Source organism: Lycorma delicatula, chromosome 5 (assembly GCF_047948215.1).
Source record: "Lycorma delicatula isolate Av1 chromosome 5, ASM4794821v1, whole genome shotgun sequence".
Taxonomy (NCBI): Eukaryota; Metazoa; Arthropoda; class Insecta; order Hemiptera; family Fulgoridae; genus Lycorma; species Lycorma delicatula.
Window position 1 is genome coordinate 34,271,674 of NC_134459.1, and position 17,681 is coordinate 34,289,354.

Genomic DNA, 17,681 nt, shown 5'->3' on the forward strand with positions numbered 1-17,681 from the left:
ACGCATTCAAAACATTGTTGAAAAATATCCAGAGTTACGAAAGCTCCATCCACTCGAATATCTTCGAGCTTTTGGACACAATGTTATTTAATTTACTGATTTTTATAAATGTTTACAAATGTTTAAATTTGTCTGTGTAAATGAACAGAAATTTCACTTAAAATTGTGCCTATTTTTCAAAAATAATACTTCTTTTATTTTCGGGGATAATACCTTCGGAAAGAAGCACTCGGAATTTTGGTTATTCGGGAAAACGTCCGGGAATCGGAATATTCTCTATCTTGTTGCAATAAGGAGAAAAATATGTCATTTTTATCCATGCTTTCTTCGATCGCACATCTCTATTATTCCAAATTAAATTGGTTCGGTTGAGTTTAAAAAAAGGTATATCGATTATTTCCTGTGTAATGTTGTTTCAATAAAACCACTGAGCTCAGCTGTATCTTTGGTAACACTTATTTACTTTCAGTTTCATAAATAGATTTACTTTTTAATTTTAATTTTCAATACTACGTGAAATATCAGAGATAACAAAATATATTTCAATATCAAACTTACGGAAAATATTTAAAATTAAAGTTCTCTTTTAGTTTTTTATTTTTAAATTACTCATGAAAAAATTATTTAGAATTCATATAGAGAATTACTGATTGCAATTTTATGTATTTCTTTATAAAAATCGGTGTATTGAATTAAAAATTTGTTAAAGCGTTATAAATATTATTAACCTAATTATTATTAGGTTCGACAAACAACTATCCTTTAAAATCTGTATTTTTCCCTGATAGAATGCTACGATAGACAGAATCTACATCAAAAGATGTAATATTTCACCAATCTGTAGGACTTCATCTTTAATTATTAATTAGATCTAGCTTAATTTTAATGGAAAAAAGTGGATGTAGTAATTTGCTAATTTATTATAAATAACATTTTTGTTAAGTAATAAATTGAAATAATTATTTCGGAAACGATTTGTCGTATAGAATTTTTGGTTTATGTATAACTGGAAGGCCATTTAAATTTGGGATGTCTTTTCCTTCGGAATCCAAAAAAAAAAAAACTATTGTAACTGCTTGCAACCTTTTTAAAGTTTTTCGAAAAAAAACCAGGAAGAGGGCAAAAATTAATTCTAATCCGACATCAACTTTCAGTAATTTTGTGTTCCCTATATAATATATATAGGGAACTTCCTATATATTACAATAAATTTTACCCAAAATCCTAATGATATTAATTTTTATTTTATTCCTTTCGCGATTTTATTTAGGTTATTTTATGTAGATAAAATTTGCCTAATTCAGTTTTGATAAACCTTTAGTTTCAGTTTTAATAAACTAATTTCGGTATTTTTTATTTCTTCTTTACAGAATGTTAAGTAATTGTTTCAAAATCCAGTTCTTTGATGCCTGCCTCCATAAACTAACTAAGCCGAACTTCAAATTTTAGATTATAAATCCATCTCAAAATTGATGAATAGTACAAAAGATTATCCAAAATAAATTTATTTATTTATAGTTATAAATTATTATATCAATTTAAAATGATAAATTCAATTTTATATGAAAATAGAAAAATCTTTTTTTTCACATAAATAAATAAAATAAACTATTTGAAATATTTATTTTATTATACTGTATAAATAACAATAGGGCAGCCAGTAAGTCTTATTTTTAGTACCTCATACTACACGATATAAGGAAAACACTATTCTAAAACATTTTTAACGAACATGATCGGTTATATTGTACGTAAGGTACTTGTAACAATCTGGCGGATCTAAAGATGAAAGTATAACTGAGAGAGAACAGAGATGGCTTCAATGTTCATAGTATCTTTCAAACAATTGCATCCAAACTTCTACATAAACGCACTCATACATGCACACTCTTATACACAAAAAAAACCATAATATTTCTCCAGCATTTATTGTCGAATGGGTACGCTGTTCTATTGTAACATATGTTACAAAAACTTTTATCTCTTATTTCTTGCTTTTTGATCCGTTATCGGTTTTTTATTATTATTGTTATTATTATTGTCATCATCGTTGAGTAGCCCTTAAAATCGTAACATTATCTGTAATTCTATAACAATAAACATAAGTAAGAAAATGCGTTTCGTTTTATGAATATAACTTTAATAAAAAGTACCTATGAATTGCTTTCACATTACATTATTATTGTACACATTTATTATGCACATTGTAATAAACGACAATTTCAAGGGATGCTTGAAAAATTACCAACGTGCTTAGATTCAAACACGATTTTTAAAAGAAAATAACTTCTATCTCGCTATAAACGTTTGATATTATTACCTTGAAAATTGTATAACCAATTTTCGATAATATACATAAAATATCCAAATAAAAGCTTCTCTTTTCACTTAACTACCCTTATATCATTAAATATTTGAATGAACAGAACAAAGAAATTTTCAATTTTGACAGCTTTAGGACCAAGTTCAAACCTCCTTAATTTCTTTCTTCTTTGCTGTATTCTCTCTTCCCAGTACCTCTTCATTCACTATGCATGTTCTTTACGGGATGAAATTTATATCGTTGGATTTAATTAATGACACTACTCATGGAATGGTTGGCAAAGTTCAAACTAGAACCATACCTCTTACAACAAAGCGGTTAAGACCTACCGTAAAATTTTATTTATTTATTCTAATATATAAATACGAAAGTTTGTGGGTGGTTCTGTCTGTCCGTTTGAAATAGCATCACTCGAGAACCAAACGAAATTTTCAGGATACATTAGTGTTATCCCAGGGAAGAAATTTAGCCATACATCAAAGCCCTACTTCCTTGGGGGTGAAGTTGTGAACTTTTACTCGTCAAAAGTCTAAGTACTTTAGTTACTACTATTCTATTTTTTGTAATTTAGTTTCTTTTTCAGTTAATTGTAAAGTTTCTGTATTTTAATTGCTATTTATCCACATTATTCTCACAACCATGAGAATAATGGACATAGCGGGTGTTCAGGGAGCTCTATCCTCTGACTTGACGGGAATGGCGAGTGAAGAGATTCCTGACCGGCTAGTTCAACATAGAAAAAAGAGAAATTACAAAATAAATATGGAGGATTGATTTTTAGGCATGTGGAAAGCTAAATTATGATAATAATAATATTAATTGATTATACAACGGTTATTTTAATAAAATAACAAACAATAAACACCATTTATATAAACAAGAAATATCTAGAAGCACATATTTATTTAGTTTATTAATCAATTATTTCCAATAATAAAATAATAATTAAAAAAGAAGAAAAATACAAAAACATAACATCAAAAAATAAATTAAATGAAAAATAATTTCAGGCAACAATGCACAAAAGATACATAAAATGAAAAAAAAAATCATATTAACTATATATTTTTTTTTATGTATGAATTTAAAATGTTTTAAATTGCTTAAACTTTCCACTGTGATCATGGTTTCCCGTATTATATGTAAAGTAGGATAAAATTTAGATTATATCAATAAAGATTGATAGGAACTTTACTTAATAGTTGGTCAACTGACCACTACAATATTGTAGAATATAGTACAATATTCTACACTATCACACTATTCTACTATCGATCAAGTTTGCAAAAAGTATTTGTTTACCGTGAAGTCTGCTAGCTTATAAAAGTAATGAAGTAGAAAATAATACTACTTTAACTGCGGTTAAACATTCGTGTTTGATTTTCTGTAGTACTGGCAACCAAAAGCAATTTACCTGTTTATATCAAAGAATTATTGAAATACAATTAATAGATCAGCAATAATAAAATATTTAGCGTCACGTGATTATATTTAAAAGTAAAGGTTAGACTACACTTTGTTTGCTATTCATTCAAATTTATACGCATAGGGAAGGTACGACTAAAATCCTTAAAATACATGGTAAGGAACAGTAGTTTCTTGAAAATACTGAGTAATACCAATGTTATTCAACCAATCCTAATAATTTATAATAAATTTATACCTATATTGAATGTAATGAGAAAGAAAGTATCCTCAACTATTAAAATCGCCTAGGCAAAGAACTAGAAACTATTGATTTCTAGCTGTTGCATCTGACATTTCATGGGTATTCTTTTTATGTAGAAAGCTACAACACGAACACAACTGAATTAATACCCTAAACGTTTTTAGGAATTTTTAATCAAAATTGGGTTATTATTCAAAATTGGGTTATTATTTGGAAGAAGCAGTTCATGTTAAAAGACTTCCACCAAAGTTCTTTCGCAATGTTCTCTTCGTAAAGTAGTCCATAATCGTGGCTAGATATAGGTATTAAAAGTTTTTTTTTAATAAAATGTTAATTTATCAAGATAAAACCTTAAAATAATTTTCATTCTTTATGCACAGTTAGCGTGTTTCTGACCAGCGTCTAATTTTCATTTACTATCGTAACTCAATTAAATCTACAAATTGCCAATATTTTTACTTGATTTTCTTTAATTCACAATGTTTTTTTTTTCATGTTTGCCCTCAAATCATGCATCCTTAATTTAACATACTTCCTGACATTGCCGATTGATGAAATTTTGGACAGTTACTAAGATCGGATGACAATACAATATTCGAAGTATGAGTGCGGCAGGCGCGCCCAGATCCGAGGCGGATGCCATAACTTTGAACAACTGGCAAACCGTATGGTCCGGCTCCCAGATGGGAGAATGGACAAGGCGATTAATACCCAACTTGGTAGATTGGCTGGGTAAGACAAAAAGTAGTCTAGACTTCTACATGACTCAGATTATGACGGGGCATGGATAGTTTGGTAAATATCTACAAAGAATTGGAAAAAGACCGACGCCGCAATTTATGTATTGCCAAGAAGAGGATGATGCAGAGCACACCGTTTTTGTTTACTACAGATGGGAACGACACAGATATGAGATAACGAATAACAACTTAATACCTGATAATTTGGTCAGATGGTTACTGCTAAACAACAACAACTGGGACTGGTTTGCTAACTTCGTGAGTATTACCCTCAAAACTAAAGAGGATGACGATAGATACCGGAGATATTAGGTAGGAAGATAGGAAAGGGAGTTCAGTCCCACCTCGGAGGGCCCGTATGCTTAGGTATGCGGGTTCCGGTTGTAAGGTGGGAACTCCTGGGGAAATCAGAAAGGGGAAAACGTAAAGACCGAGTCCCGGCCGGTGGTGTCGGTCCTCGGGGGCGCTACGGCGCTTTCTGGGGCTGGCACTACCGGTTAGAGGCAGGCGTAAAGACGAGACCCGGTTCCCTGCGGGAGGGGCGGAGGACGGCATAGCCGGACCTCGTCTCGTCCGTGGTGGATTAGAGGCAGGCGAAAAGAAAAGATCCGGAACCGGGGAGGCCAACCTGCCGTACCGGGTGTAAAACCGATGGGTGGGGAGGCCTCCTTAGAGTCGCATAGACACGTTCCTGGGCCGTGTATAGTTAAGTGGATGTCCGGCCCAGAAATGTAGGGGGAAAAAAAAAATATTCACCATTACTTTCGCAAACATCCTCCCCGTAGGAGATTAATAATGAATGTAATAATGCAATTCATCAATAATGATGCATTATCAGAGATTGATCGAATGATAAATCTTTTATAAAACTCACAAAAAACGTTTGTCGAAAATTGTGATAATTAAGTAAATGAAACAAAAATTTCACTATGCAAAAACTTCACTGCATACTAAATGTTTGACTGAAATATTTTTGATATTTTATAAATATATTACAAATTTTAATACATTTTTTTCTCTTTCGGTGTGTTCTTCAAATTAACCTACTAATTAAACTCGTGCAATGTATGATAATAATTTGATTAAAGCATGACTAAAAAGTATAAAGCAAGTTTTTAAAAATTTTGATAAATTCTTGTAATATTATTTAACAAACGAAACATTTCGTGTAATCTGTTTTAAATAACAAATCATGATATAAGTATTCCAATTAAAATTAATAAAATGAGTCAATGTTTTAAAATAAAAAAAAAAAAATAAAAAAAAACAAAAGAAACAGAATAAAACATATAAAATTATTATCTTGTATTAAATACAATTAAATTTAGTTATATTGTTTTAAAAAAAAAAAAGAAAGAAACCTTTAAGTATCTTACTTAGTAGATCCCTGCTGTCAAAAACTTTTTTCTCTTTCGGTGTGTTCTTCAAACCGAAGTTTGACAGTGTGTACTTATCTTCGGTGTAAAGCTAAAGTAGACCGTTAGTGGTTTTAACTTTCTCATTACAGTAACTCTTATAAAAAAGAAAATAATTTCTAAATCTACCCTTTTTCTCTAATTCTCTTCTATTTTTCTCTAATTTTTTTTCTGTCACTAAAGTATAAGCTAGACTTTTAAACTTTGCAGTAAATAATTATTGTAAGTGTTTTTATAATTAATAACTAAATATATATTACTCTACTTAATATAAATAACTAAATTTTTTACAGGATCTTTTCCAAAAATTACATTATCAGACTCTTTCTTTTCTTAGATATAATTACCCTTTACATAAACATTAATTTTCTTTTATTAATAAAATTTAAACCGTAAGAGTGATAAAAATAATTATTTGTATACGTTTGTCACAATACTAATGAATGTAACATTCTATGAATGATATATACAGTAAAAACTGATATAGATTATATACATATAAAAGGTAAATTAAAATGTTATATATACATACATTGTCTCTATATTAATGAGGATAAAGTTTTTCTTGTGATTTTTTAAAATTATAAATTAATCATAACTTAATTTAGCCAATTATTTAAATTCCTTTTTTGTTTAACCGGGCATCAAGCAAAACAACTAAACCTATTAAAAACAAATTTACATAATTTATCTCTTCTTATATCTTATTTCTCTAATCAATATAATTTCAAAGGTTTCTCTCTTTACGAACGTTTTTATTACTATTTAGCCTACTCGGTATGCATGCATGATTTATATACTATGTCCGGGCTAAGGTACCCAAAGATAACAGTTTTTTTTTATTTTATTTTTTTAATAAACACCAATACATCAAGTTTTAATGTAGGTTACTCAAGTTTAATGTGTGCGCCTTTTGTAGCTCGAACTCTTGTCTGGTGTTTAGGAATATCTACGGTGTTATTAGATCAACAGCTTCAAACAATTCTCTGTCTTAAATCGCGTCCAAATATCAAACGTTTTTTATTGTAGAAACAACGTAAGGTGGGCCCGGCATCCCATATTGTAGAGAGGGAGGGATTTTAGTGGATAGGCTTGCAAGGGAAAATCCCACTAGTATAGGGTTTGAGATCACATGGTACCTATAAAAATTTCCTCTCGTTCGAAGAAAAAAACTGATGTAAGAAATGTAATAAATAAACATTTAATGGCAAAAAAATTTGCATAATGATTCCAAATCGAAGGAAATGTTTAAAACTATTATTCTTTCTATTAAGGTTTTAAAAGAAAAAAAGTACTGTTTACCACATCCAGTTCTTGTAATGAAAGCATAATTTTTTGTTTATAAGTGACATGTTTCCTTCTGCTGAATATTTTCTACATTTCGAGAGTAACAGTACGAATGGTTCAGTGAAGGAAACGAATGGGAAATCTCAGTTTTGTTAGTAAACCTGACATGGAATGCTAATCATCTTTTAAATGACTGTCAGTTTTGGAAATAACTTTATCTTATTACAAGTCAACTACAAACTTTTTGGTAGCATCTAATATACAACACAGAACCAAAAATATGGATAATTAAAACAAACGGATTAAAAAATTAATATCTGTATTAATTAGAAAGGAAAAAATACCATAAAAAAGCATATTTATTCATTTATCTAAACAAAAATGTACAAAATATTTATGTATTGGGAAAGGCCGAAAAGAAGATAAATAAACTGTTTGCACGAGAATTTGAAAGAGAATTAATTCTTAGAATGTGTGAAATCGAGCAATAACAGATATAATATAAAAAATAACTGGTTTCTATAACAGTGAGAATATATAAAAAAGAAGAAAAGAATTAAATCTCAGGGAAGTAGATGGCTCATTAATTTCTTTTAAACATTCGCCAAAATCTTTAAAAACATAACATTTTTTTTTAAGTACGGTATATGTCGGTATGTATGCACGTTAGTAAAAGTGTATTTTACTCGTATTTATATACACTTATTAAAAAAAATCACAGGTAAGTAACTTAATCAGAAGTAGCAGATTCACAATTAATTAATTAGAAGAAGCTAAATTTTATAAATATCACAACTTATTAAAGTTGAAATATGCGTACACATATTTTCATCATTTATTAAGAGAACAGTGAGAGATATGTTATTTTAGTGGTTTTCTAATTTGTTAATATAGCCGGAGCGCGATGAAGCTAAGTTAAAACTATAGCTGTTGCACCGAAGCTTTTCTTTCTTTGTTTTTAGTTACAATGTATGAAACAGGGCTTTAGTTGGGTGAATGTAAATAAAATAGAGTACATAGTACTTTCTTCTTCCATATTATAACAGAACGCGTGGTGCAAACTGAAAACATACGCAGAGAAAAACCCTCTAACGTATCATATAACATCTAATGGAACGTCAAAACATGTTACCAAAACATTTACTTCTTTCAAACTTTGTGTGTATGTGTATGGCCCGTGTGAATGTAATAAACAGCCAAACTTCCCATTAAACAACGACAGTAGATTGTCGCTTCCAAAATTGTCCTTTAGTGTTAAAAAACCTCTATAGAGTAAAGAAAGCACATAATTTTGGTTTATTCTTTGGTAATATAATAAAAAAATTGCTTCAATTTTGGTGAACTCTCCAAGGATTGGTATGGAGATTAAAACTTAATTTTTTTTTTCAATGAAAGTGAAGTTATGAATTATTATTGGACTTGTGAACTCAATTATTTTCTTACGAATTTATTTACTTATTAACTAATAAAATACAGGCTTACCAGATAATAAAAAGCCCAAATTATAAAATATCAAAAGAATATAGTTTTTTTTGTTTTTTTTTTATCTTGTCATTTGACTGGTTTGATGCAGCTCTCCAAGATTCCCTATCTAGTGTTAGTCGTTTCATTTCAGTATACCTTCTACATCCTACATCCCTAACAATTTTTTTTTTACATATTCCAAACGTGGCCTGCCTACACAATTTTTTCCTTCTACCTGTCCTTCCAATATTAAAGCGACTATTCCAGGATGCCTTAGTATGTGGCCTATAAGTCTGCCTCTTCTTTTAACTATATTTTTCCAAAAGCTTCTTTCTTCATCTATTTGCCGCAATACCTCTTCATTTGTCACTTTATCCACCCATCTGATTTTTAACATTCTCCTATAGCACCGCATTTCAAAAGCTTCTAATCTTTTCTTCTCAGATACTCCGATTGTCCAAGTTTCACATCCATATAAAGCGACACTTCAAACATATACTTTCAAAAATCTTTTCCTGACATTTAAATTAATTGTTGATGTAAACAAATTATATTTCTTACTGAAGGCTCGTTTCGCTATTCGGCATTTTATATCGCTCCTGCTTCGTCCATCTTTAGTAATTCTACTTCCCAAATAACAAAATTCTTCTACCTCCATAATCTTTTCTCCTCCTATTTTCACATTCAGTGGTCCATCTTTGTTATTTCTACTACATTTCATTACTTTTGTTTTGTTCTTGAATATAGTAATGATGAAAATATTTTTGTTTATTTCCAAATATATTTATATATTTTATTACAAAATTTTATAATAAAGATTATAATACTATTCAACTCAGATCTCAAAACGGCAGGAAATGGAAAAATTTATAAACTTATGCGAAATTATTAAGTTATGTTTAGCAGTAAATAATATTACTTTCCTTATTTAATGTATTTCTGTTATAAAAGTCGGAAAAATAAAAGTTTTATATCGTCTTTAATTGAAATTTCATTCAAATATTCTGTTTTTAACTATTATTTAAATATCTACAGAAATATTATTATTTATGATTTTTTTTTTCTTTTCTATTAATTTCTACACCGGTTAAATATAAATAAACAATCTTAATGATACTTGCAGAAAATCTTTATCTTAAACGCAATTAAACATTCATCTTTATGATTTCTTAAATTTTCTCTAGAGTTTTCCGTTTTGTTAGTAAAACAAAGAGTTTTATGAATCTTTTGACTCAATCTATTTTCCAAATAATCATCCAGAATTATAAATCTGATATTTTTAGTATTTGTGTATGCACGTAAACAAGAGAGAAGTAGATGTCTTTGAACCAGTAGTATAATCCAACATTATCTTCTATCTTATATATATATATATATATCTATATCTATGAATGTATGTTTTTGTATTTGTTTGCGATGAAACAACTTTGGTGAATTGTTGTGGGCACGCCCACAAAGGTTGCTGAATTAGTTTGGACCCGCTAGGTGGCGCTGTGGTCGAGATATTTCGAAAAATTGTATTTATTATTCGATTTGGCTCATATTCAGAATATACGAGTATATATATATATATATATATATATAGTTACATGAAAAGAAAAATTTTTAAAAACTTACTCGCTAGGTGGCACCGTTGTCGAGATATTTACGAAACATATAAATAAACAGACTTTCTTCTAAATATATATAAGGCAATGTCCGTATGTGGCCGCTGTAAACTAAAAAACTACTGGACCGATTTACGAGCGGGAAAAAGAGAAAAAAAAGGACATGGAATAGGGTAAAGGGGGAAATCGAAAAATAAAAAATGAAAGGAGGAAATGGGAAAGGGTAAGGGACGGGGAAGGGAAAAAGGAAGTAGAAAGCCAAATGTAGCAATAGCGAAAAATTGCCGGGTCAGCTAGTAATTTATAAAACCTACGTTAGTACATGAGAGATGATTATATATATTTTGATACAAAATATTTTTACAGAACTTATTTATGAATTATTATTTATGAAAGAAAACAAACAGTAGAATACTCTGATGCGGGAATATTCGAATATCGATAGTAATAAAATAACTGATGTAGATACTAAACTAAAGCGACTGAATTTTCAAATGTGATTTGACGGGTTTGAAGCCCTATTTTTCAGAAATAATGAAACATTCATTGAACTTGTACAGAAAGCAAAAAGGTACAGCAGACAAAAAAGTGTAACTCTACGAAGGCATCACATTCAAGTGGCACAATATCATTACACAGGATGGGATACTGTAAAAACACTGTTGTTTCATATTGGTCGGATTAGATGAACAGATATGGCAGTCAAAAATTTGTCTTGAAGGATATTCTAAAGATTGCATTCATTTTAAATAAATTTGCCGTTAAGAATATCACCCCTTTTACTACGGTTCAAAAATATATATTTAATTAATAATACTTAATATTTAATAATACTTTATTTTATAATAAAGTTGCTATCAGAACTCAGTTAAACTTTTTATATTTATCAAGTTTCTCTTACAACATTTAAATTCTTCTATAATTATTGTTTGTTTCCCTTCGGCATTATCAGCTGATTTCTTAACAATATGATACCATTCGTGAGCTTCTTTATTCATTTGCTCTGCATTGATTTCTAAAAATTATTTACGTTTTACAATAAACTTATCAATTTATTACGGTCTAAGTTTCACAAATTCAGTTGAAAAAATTTCAGTTTCAATACCAGTACCGATAAGTCTCGATAAGTACAGACAGTTTCGATAACCTGTAGATTCATCATTTATCAGTTCTATACCGGCTCTAGATTTTTTGAGTAGTTAAATGAATTAATTAATGTACATTCACTTGTTTGTGTAACTATGACAATAAAATTTTTACAAAAACAGATCAGAATATAACCAGATTATAGGTTGCTGATCACCGTCCGTGTTGCTATGGTGTTCATTTCATTACAACTAATTGGAAGTATATTCTGAATATCTTACAATATATGAAAAAGAAATTACTACAGAGATGCCCTTTAATGGAATTACAATTTGGATGGCCGATTTGCTCTTCCCTTTCAGAAGCATAAGCTGTTAATTATTGATTGGTGAAATTGCAGACAAATTAGATGATATGTGGTAAAAATTCATTAAGAAATCAGCCGATAGAGAGTATTTTTCTAGTATATTTAAATTTTCAGTAGTTTATCATATTAATGGTAAGATTATCATGCTATTATTCACAACTCAGAAGATTTTATAATTTACAAAATAATCTAACACATTATTAACTGGAAAACAAACTATTTTTAGATCCCACATTAAGTTGGTAAAAATTTTTTTTTTTCATTTTTAGTATTTATTTTAAGCAAAAAATATCTGTTATATTTTAAAACACAATGAACAATATGAACAAGTCATTAAACTATAAAACAATTGTTTGATACTTAATTTACTATTTTCTTGTCAACTATCGTTGTTATTCGACAAAAAAATTAATTTAAACAGAATATAAAAGTTGTCCCTGTTACTCAGATACTTTATTTCTGTAAATGCGCAATGAGTGGAATTAACAAACAGTGTTTATGTTATTTCAGTTAAAACCAGGATTGAAATGATGGGTTAGATTAATCAAATAAATAAACGTACGTATAAACAAATTCGAATGAGAACGGACAGTTTGTTATGCTAGTTAAAAACCACAGCATTCAATCTATTACCTCTTCCCCTTTCAATTATAAATGCCCCACACATTGTTCCTCGTTCGAATTCATTCACGCAATTTCATAAATTAAGATAATATTTCAATCACACACACACACACACACACACACACACACACACACACACACACACACACACACACACACACACACAGAGAGAGAGAGAGAGAGAGAGAGAGAGAGAGAGAGAGAGAGAGAGAGAGAGAGAGAGAGAGAGAGAGAGAGAGAGAGAGAGAGAGAGAGAGAGAGAGAGAGAGAGAGAGAGAGAGAGAGAGAGAGCGGCCGAAAAGTGGAGCGGGAGTGATGGGGGAGGGGAGATGTTTCTCGTAGGACAAATATCACCTATTTTTTGAAGGAGATACTGATACAAAAGAGCAGCATAATCTTGGCTTTTCATAATCTTGGAGTACAGGAAACTACTTTACTACCCAGTTTCGATAATTTGCCTTATACGCGATACTTGTACTAAAAGAGGAATATACCTTTTCATTGAGTTAAGACCATTTTTTTAAGTAACAAAATAATTTATGCGTATATGTAATGATAAGGATATCTTTAAAAGTATTGCATCTCGCTAATAACTCGTAAGTGTAAAAAATATTTTCGAATGATATAAAAAATAAAAGTTGGCAAAGTATCGCATGGCTTTCTGGGCTACGCCGGTCAAGTCATATTTGACTTGCACAGATTTTTCATTGCAAAATATTTTTCTGCTATAACAGATTTATGATATTAACATTTTTCTAAATTTATAATTTTATGTCAGGGTCTATAATTTTAAAAAATTGCAAACATCTCTTGATAGTTCTATACACCAACCGGGTTGGTCTTATGGAGAACTCGTCTTCGCAAATCAACTGATTTCGAAGTCGAAGGTTCTATGATTCAAATCCTACTAAAGGAAGTAACTTTTAAACGGATTTGAATACTATATCGCGGATTTATTCTTTGGTGGTTGGGTTTCGATTAACCACACATTTCAGGAATGGTCGACCTTTGACTGTACAAGACTATACTTCATTTATATTCATACATATCATCCTCATTTATTCTCTCAAGTAATACCTTATGATGGTTTCGGAAGTTAAACAGAAAAATAAAGATTGATAGTTCTATGAAGTATATATAAACTTTAAAAAAAATTTCGAAAAATATTTAAACCAAAGGGATATTGAGTAAGATTAAAAAATATATATTTCAATTTTAAAAGCTTTATTTTGTTCATTGATTAACTGTTTCAATTTTTTTCTGTTTATATATGCATTTATGTAACAAATTTGCTTTAATAGTTTTTTTCTAAAATGCTCTGAAGAAAATCAAAATTAGTTTTTCGCGATATCACTCCTTTACGAATTTTGAAAAAAATCAATGCCCCCATTTATAGAAATATCTGAGCCTAATTTAAAGAAAATGAGTTGGGCAATCCTGAGATATAATGCTAAAAGCAGTGCGACATAATATGTATACACATATACATTTCTAGATGAATTAGTTGGACCCTAATACAAAATGATTTACAAAAAAACTGTAATATGTAACTGTATTTTATCTGATACAAGAGCTAACATTTATTTTTCAATGTAGTTACTATTTATAGCCACGTATATCTACTAAGTGGGAATCAGTTTTCTTATCCGATCATAAGTTAAAGTGGTCTTTAACTCACTGTCCTTCACTTCAACAACCATGTTGAAATAAATCCCTTCTTTAAACTTAAGAAGAGTTATAATGAGTATGGACTATCTGGATAAGTCGTCGAATTTCAACTTAAACAAAAACTTTGGCGATAGCGCTCGATATATAGGGTTGAGCATTGTCGTGGTACAGGATTATCGGCTAAATTTATTTTCAAACATTACACATATTTTAATGCAAGTGTTTTAACGTTGCTTTAACCGTGTAGAATTCACGATGATCCAAGCTTTCTTTTAAATACTCCATCGCATATATATATTTGAAGTATCATAACCATGTCAAGAGGATTGAACCCTAATTTTTTGAATCGTAGCAAAGGTATTTTATGATAAACGGATTAGTTGATGATGATAAATCTCACTAGGGTTCACTTTATCGACTGTTAAAATTTCACTCTGCACGTTATTTAAAACATGTTGACGTAGCAGGCAGGCACAATTGATTTAGTAACGCGTATTGCAAAGAACAAGAGAACATAATTCAAAGAAATTTGGCATGTTTGTAGTGAGGATACGTAAACGATGGGCATGTGGGCTCTTACAATATTTTTCCCGTTATATCTGATTGCGGATTAGCTTCCCCTCGAACATATAAATAGAAATAATTATCATTACGTTTATTAGCTTTTCCCTCGTTTTATTAAAAAAAAAATATATTTCATAGAAAATTTTGTAATCCGGATGACTTTTTGGTTGTTCACTCAAATTTGATTTCCAATGGATTGACACACCAAAAAAGGTTTTTTATGTATTAAATATATTTATATACCTTACGTTTAATACTTCACGACCAAAACGATTTTTTACCATCCTTTAATCATTATCTTCATCTAAATTCTTGTAACCATATTTTAAACTTAGTATCTTTAACTTCTTAGTAATGAGGTTATAATCCAACTACCTTTTAAATTAAATATTTTACTATATCAAAACTTTCGTAGTACATTCTAATCAAGTCAAATTGTTTCAATCACCTTCAGAATATTGTTTTATCTATCTATTATTTTCTACGTTGATCCACTCGTTAGAATAAAACTTTTACAGATAGAATGGTGAATCAAAAGAATGGAAGTTATATAGTTTTAAAAGTAAATCTACGGCAAAGTTTTCCTATCGATCGGAATTTTTTTTTCTATTTTTCACTAACTTATATTACATAACTGCCAAAACAACAGTAAAATACCCATCATTTTTGCAAAATTTTGCCAAAAACCGGTTTTAAAATGTATATTAATTTTTTTTTATTTAAGGCTGGGTGGGCCATTGCCTTCTCAAAAGGTGAGAAAGATTTTTCTACAATTTTTTTAGCTTATATTAATTTTCAAAAAAAAAATTAAAGAAAATTACAAACGTTTAACAATTTTGTCTAAAACATTATTTAAAATTTTGAATAGTAACTGTCTATTTGGTGATAATTTTCTTTATAAAAATCTTTTAAACGGAGAAAACTTTAAGGGATTTAATTTTCAACGATAAAAATTTCAATATATTCAAGTAATAAATATTGTATTTTGCAAACATTATTTTTATTCTCTATAACATTTTTTTCCTTTTTCCTTAACGAATTAATTACACAACTATTGAATCTTATAGGTGGGAATATGGATATAGCATTTTGTAGTATATGAAAAATATACCTGACCGGTATTCGAATCTGGGACTCCTGGATGAAAGGTCGAGATACTACTACTCCGTTTCAAAGATCGGCAATGTTTTTATAAATCACTTTATAAATCAATTTTTTTACAAAATACTTTCTTTTCTCGTTACATAACAAAGAAGTTCATACCGGTGAAAAAAGATTCTAATAAAAAAAAAAGGATTACAAACAATACTATTTATAATAACAAAATGCTTCAATTATTGTTTACCGTTACTCTGAAGTAATGTGGACCGTTCAACATTTATCATTTTACCTGTAATTTATTTATTCATCATTATCATCAAAATGACATGTTAATAAAGTGCTACTAATACTGTAGTGTTTAAAGTTAATACTGACCTTTTAATCATTTACTGCGATTTTAATTAATATTTGTCACTCCCATATTTCTGTTCTCTATTCTACATCATATTTATGTCATAAGCATCAATTAAAAATAATACAAACATGGTACATTAACACGGTTATTTTGGTTTATTTATTTGACCTTAACACCAAACTTTAAAAGATTCCAAATTGAAATAATAATAATAAGTTTATGATGAACTAATTTTTAAAATTTATATAATTTCATATCTAATCGGGAATTTAATAAAACCCAGGAACCTAATGGAAGAAAAACGGATATCTAGCATTTCACTTGTAATTAACTTATGCAAACGTAGGAGTAATACCGGAGTAGAAAAAACTTAAGTGGAAGTAATTGTGTATCATTTTTATTCATTTTATTATTTTATACTCTGTGTATAAATAATAACCCTTGTTAAATACAAATTTAAAAATAAAATTATTGAAAAAAGTATTAATAATAATAATAAAATCCTTACTTATCTACAAAGATAATAACATATTTCTAAGGGACGTAAGATAATATGATATAGCATATAAGAATAATAATAGAGCAATTACTGGTGCAGTAGATGTGGTTCTTGTATGTTGCCCCCTCCTGTTAATATCACGCTGCTGCTGCAGCAACTGCCAGTGTTTTGTACGAAACCAACTTTAAAGTTTAAGTAGATATTGCCAAGAACAGAAGTTTAAGTACTACAAACAGATATGTTATCTAGTTATATTATAATATTAATAATAATAATAATAACAAAATAAATGAAACTCCGTTCTCATACCGGCTCTTTAACCACTACAATCCTTAATTCAGTTAACTGCAGTTTCAATTTATTTGTTTAAGTATATCTATTAATGTATAGTTAAAAGATTTTTTTTCTGCTGCATCGGTATATATATAAACTGATATTTATTGTTATTTTTTTATTTAACAGTAGTTAATAGTAATCATCAAAAAGCTGACAACACAGTTGTAGGGCTAAAACGTCGCGTTCTGAGAAAGTACTGCAACTGTGGGTTGTTCTGATGCACGGCTTACACAACATACACACTCACTTTAAAATATTTATCATTTTATTTAAATATAAGATTTTTTCATTTATTTAATTCAACTACAGATTCCAACTAAAGCGCGCACGCATACCGTATTTAATTCGTGTAGGTGTGGCAGTACTAGCGGTGACAGTTGGTACTAACTAAACTAATGTAATTTTAAAACTTACATACAAAAAATTTCGCTTGTACGGTCGGTAAATTGGTGTAGCCACAAGGCTTAACGCACCAGGTACCGAGTCAACCTCGGATGATCGGCTTCGAGACCCAGCTAGACCGAATTACCGTTTTTATATTTTAAATATTATTCATTTATTTAATTCTACCACTCG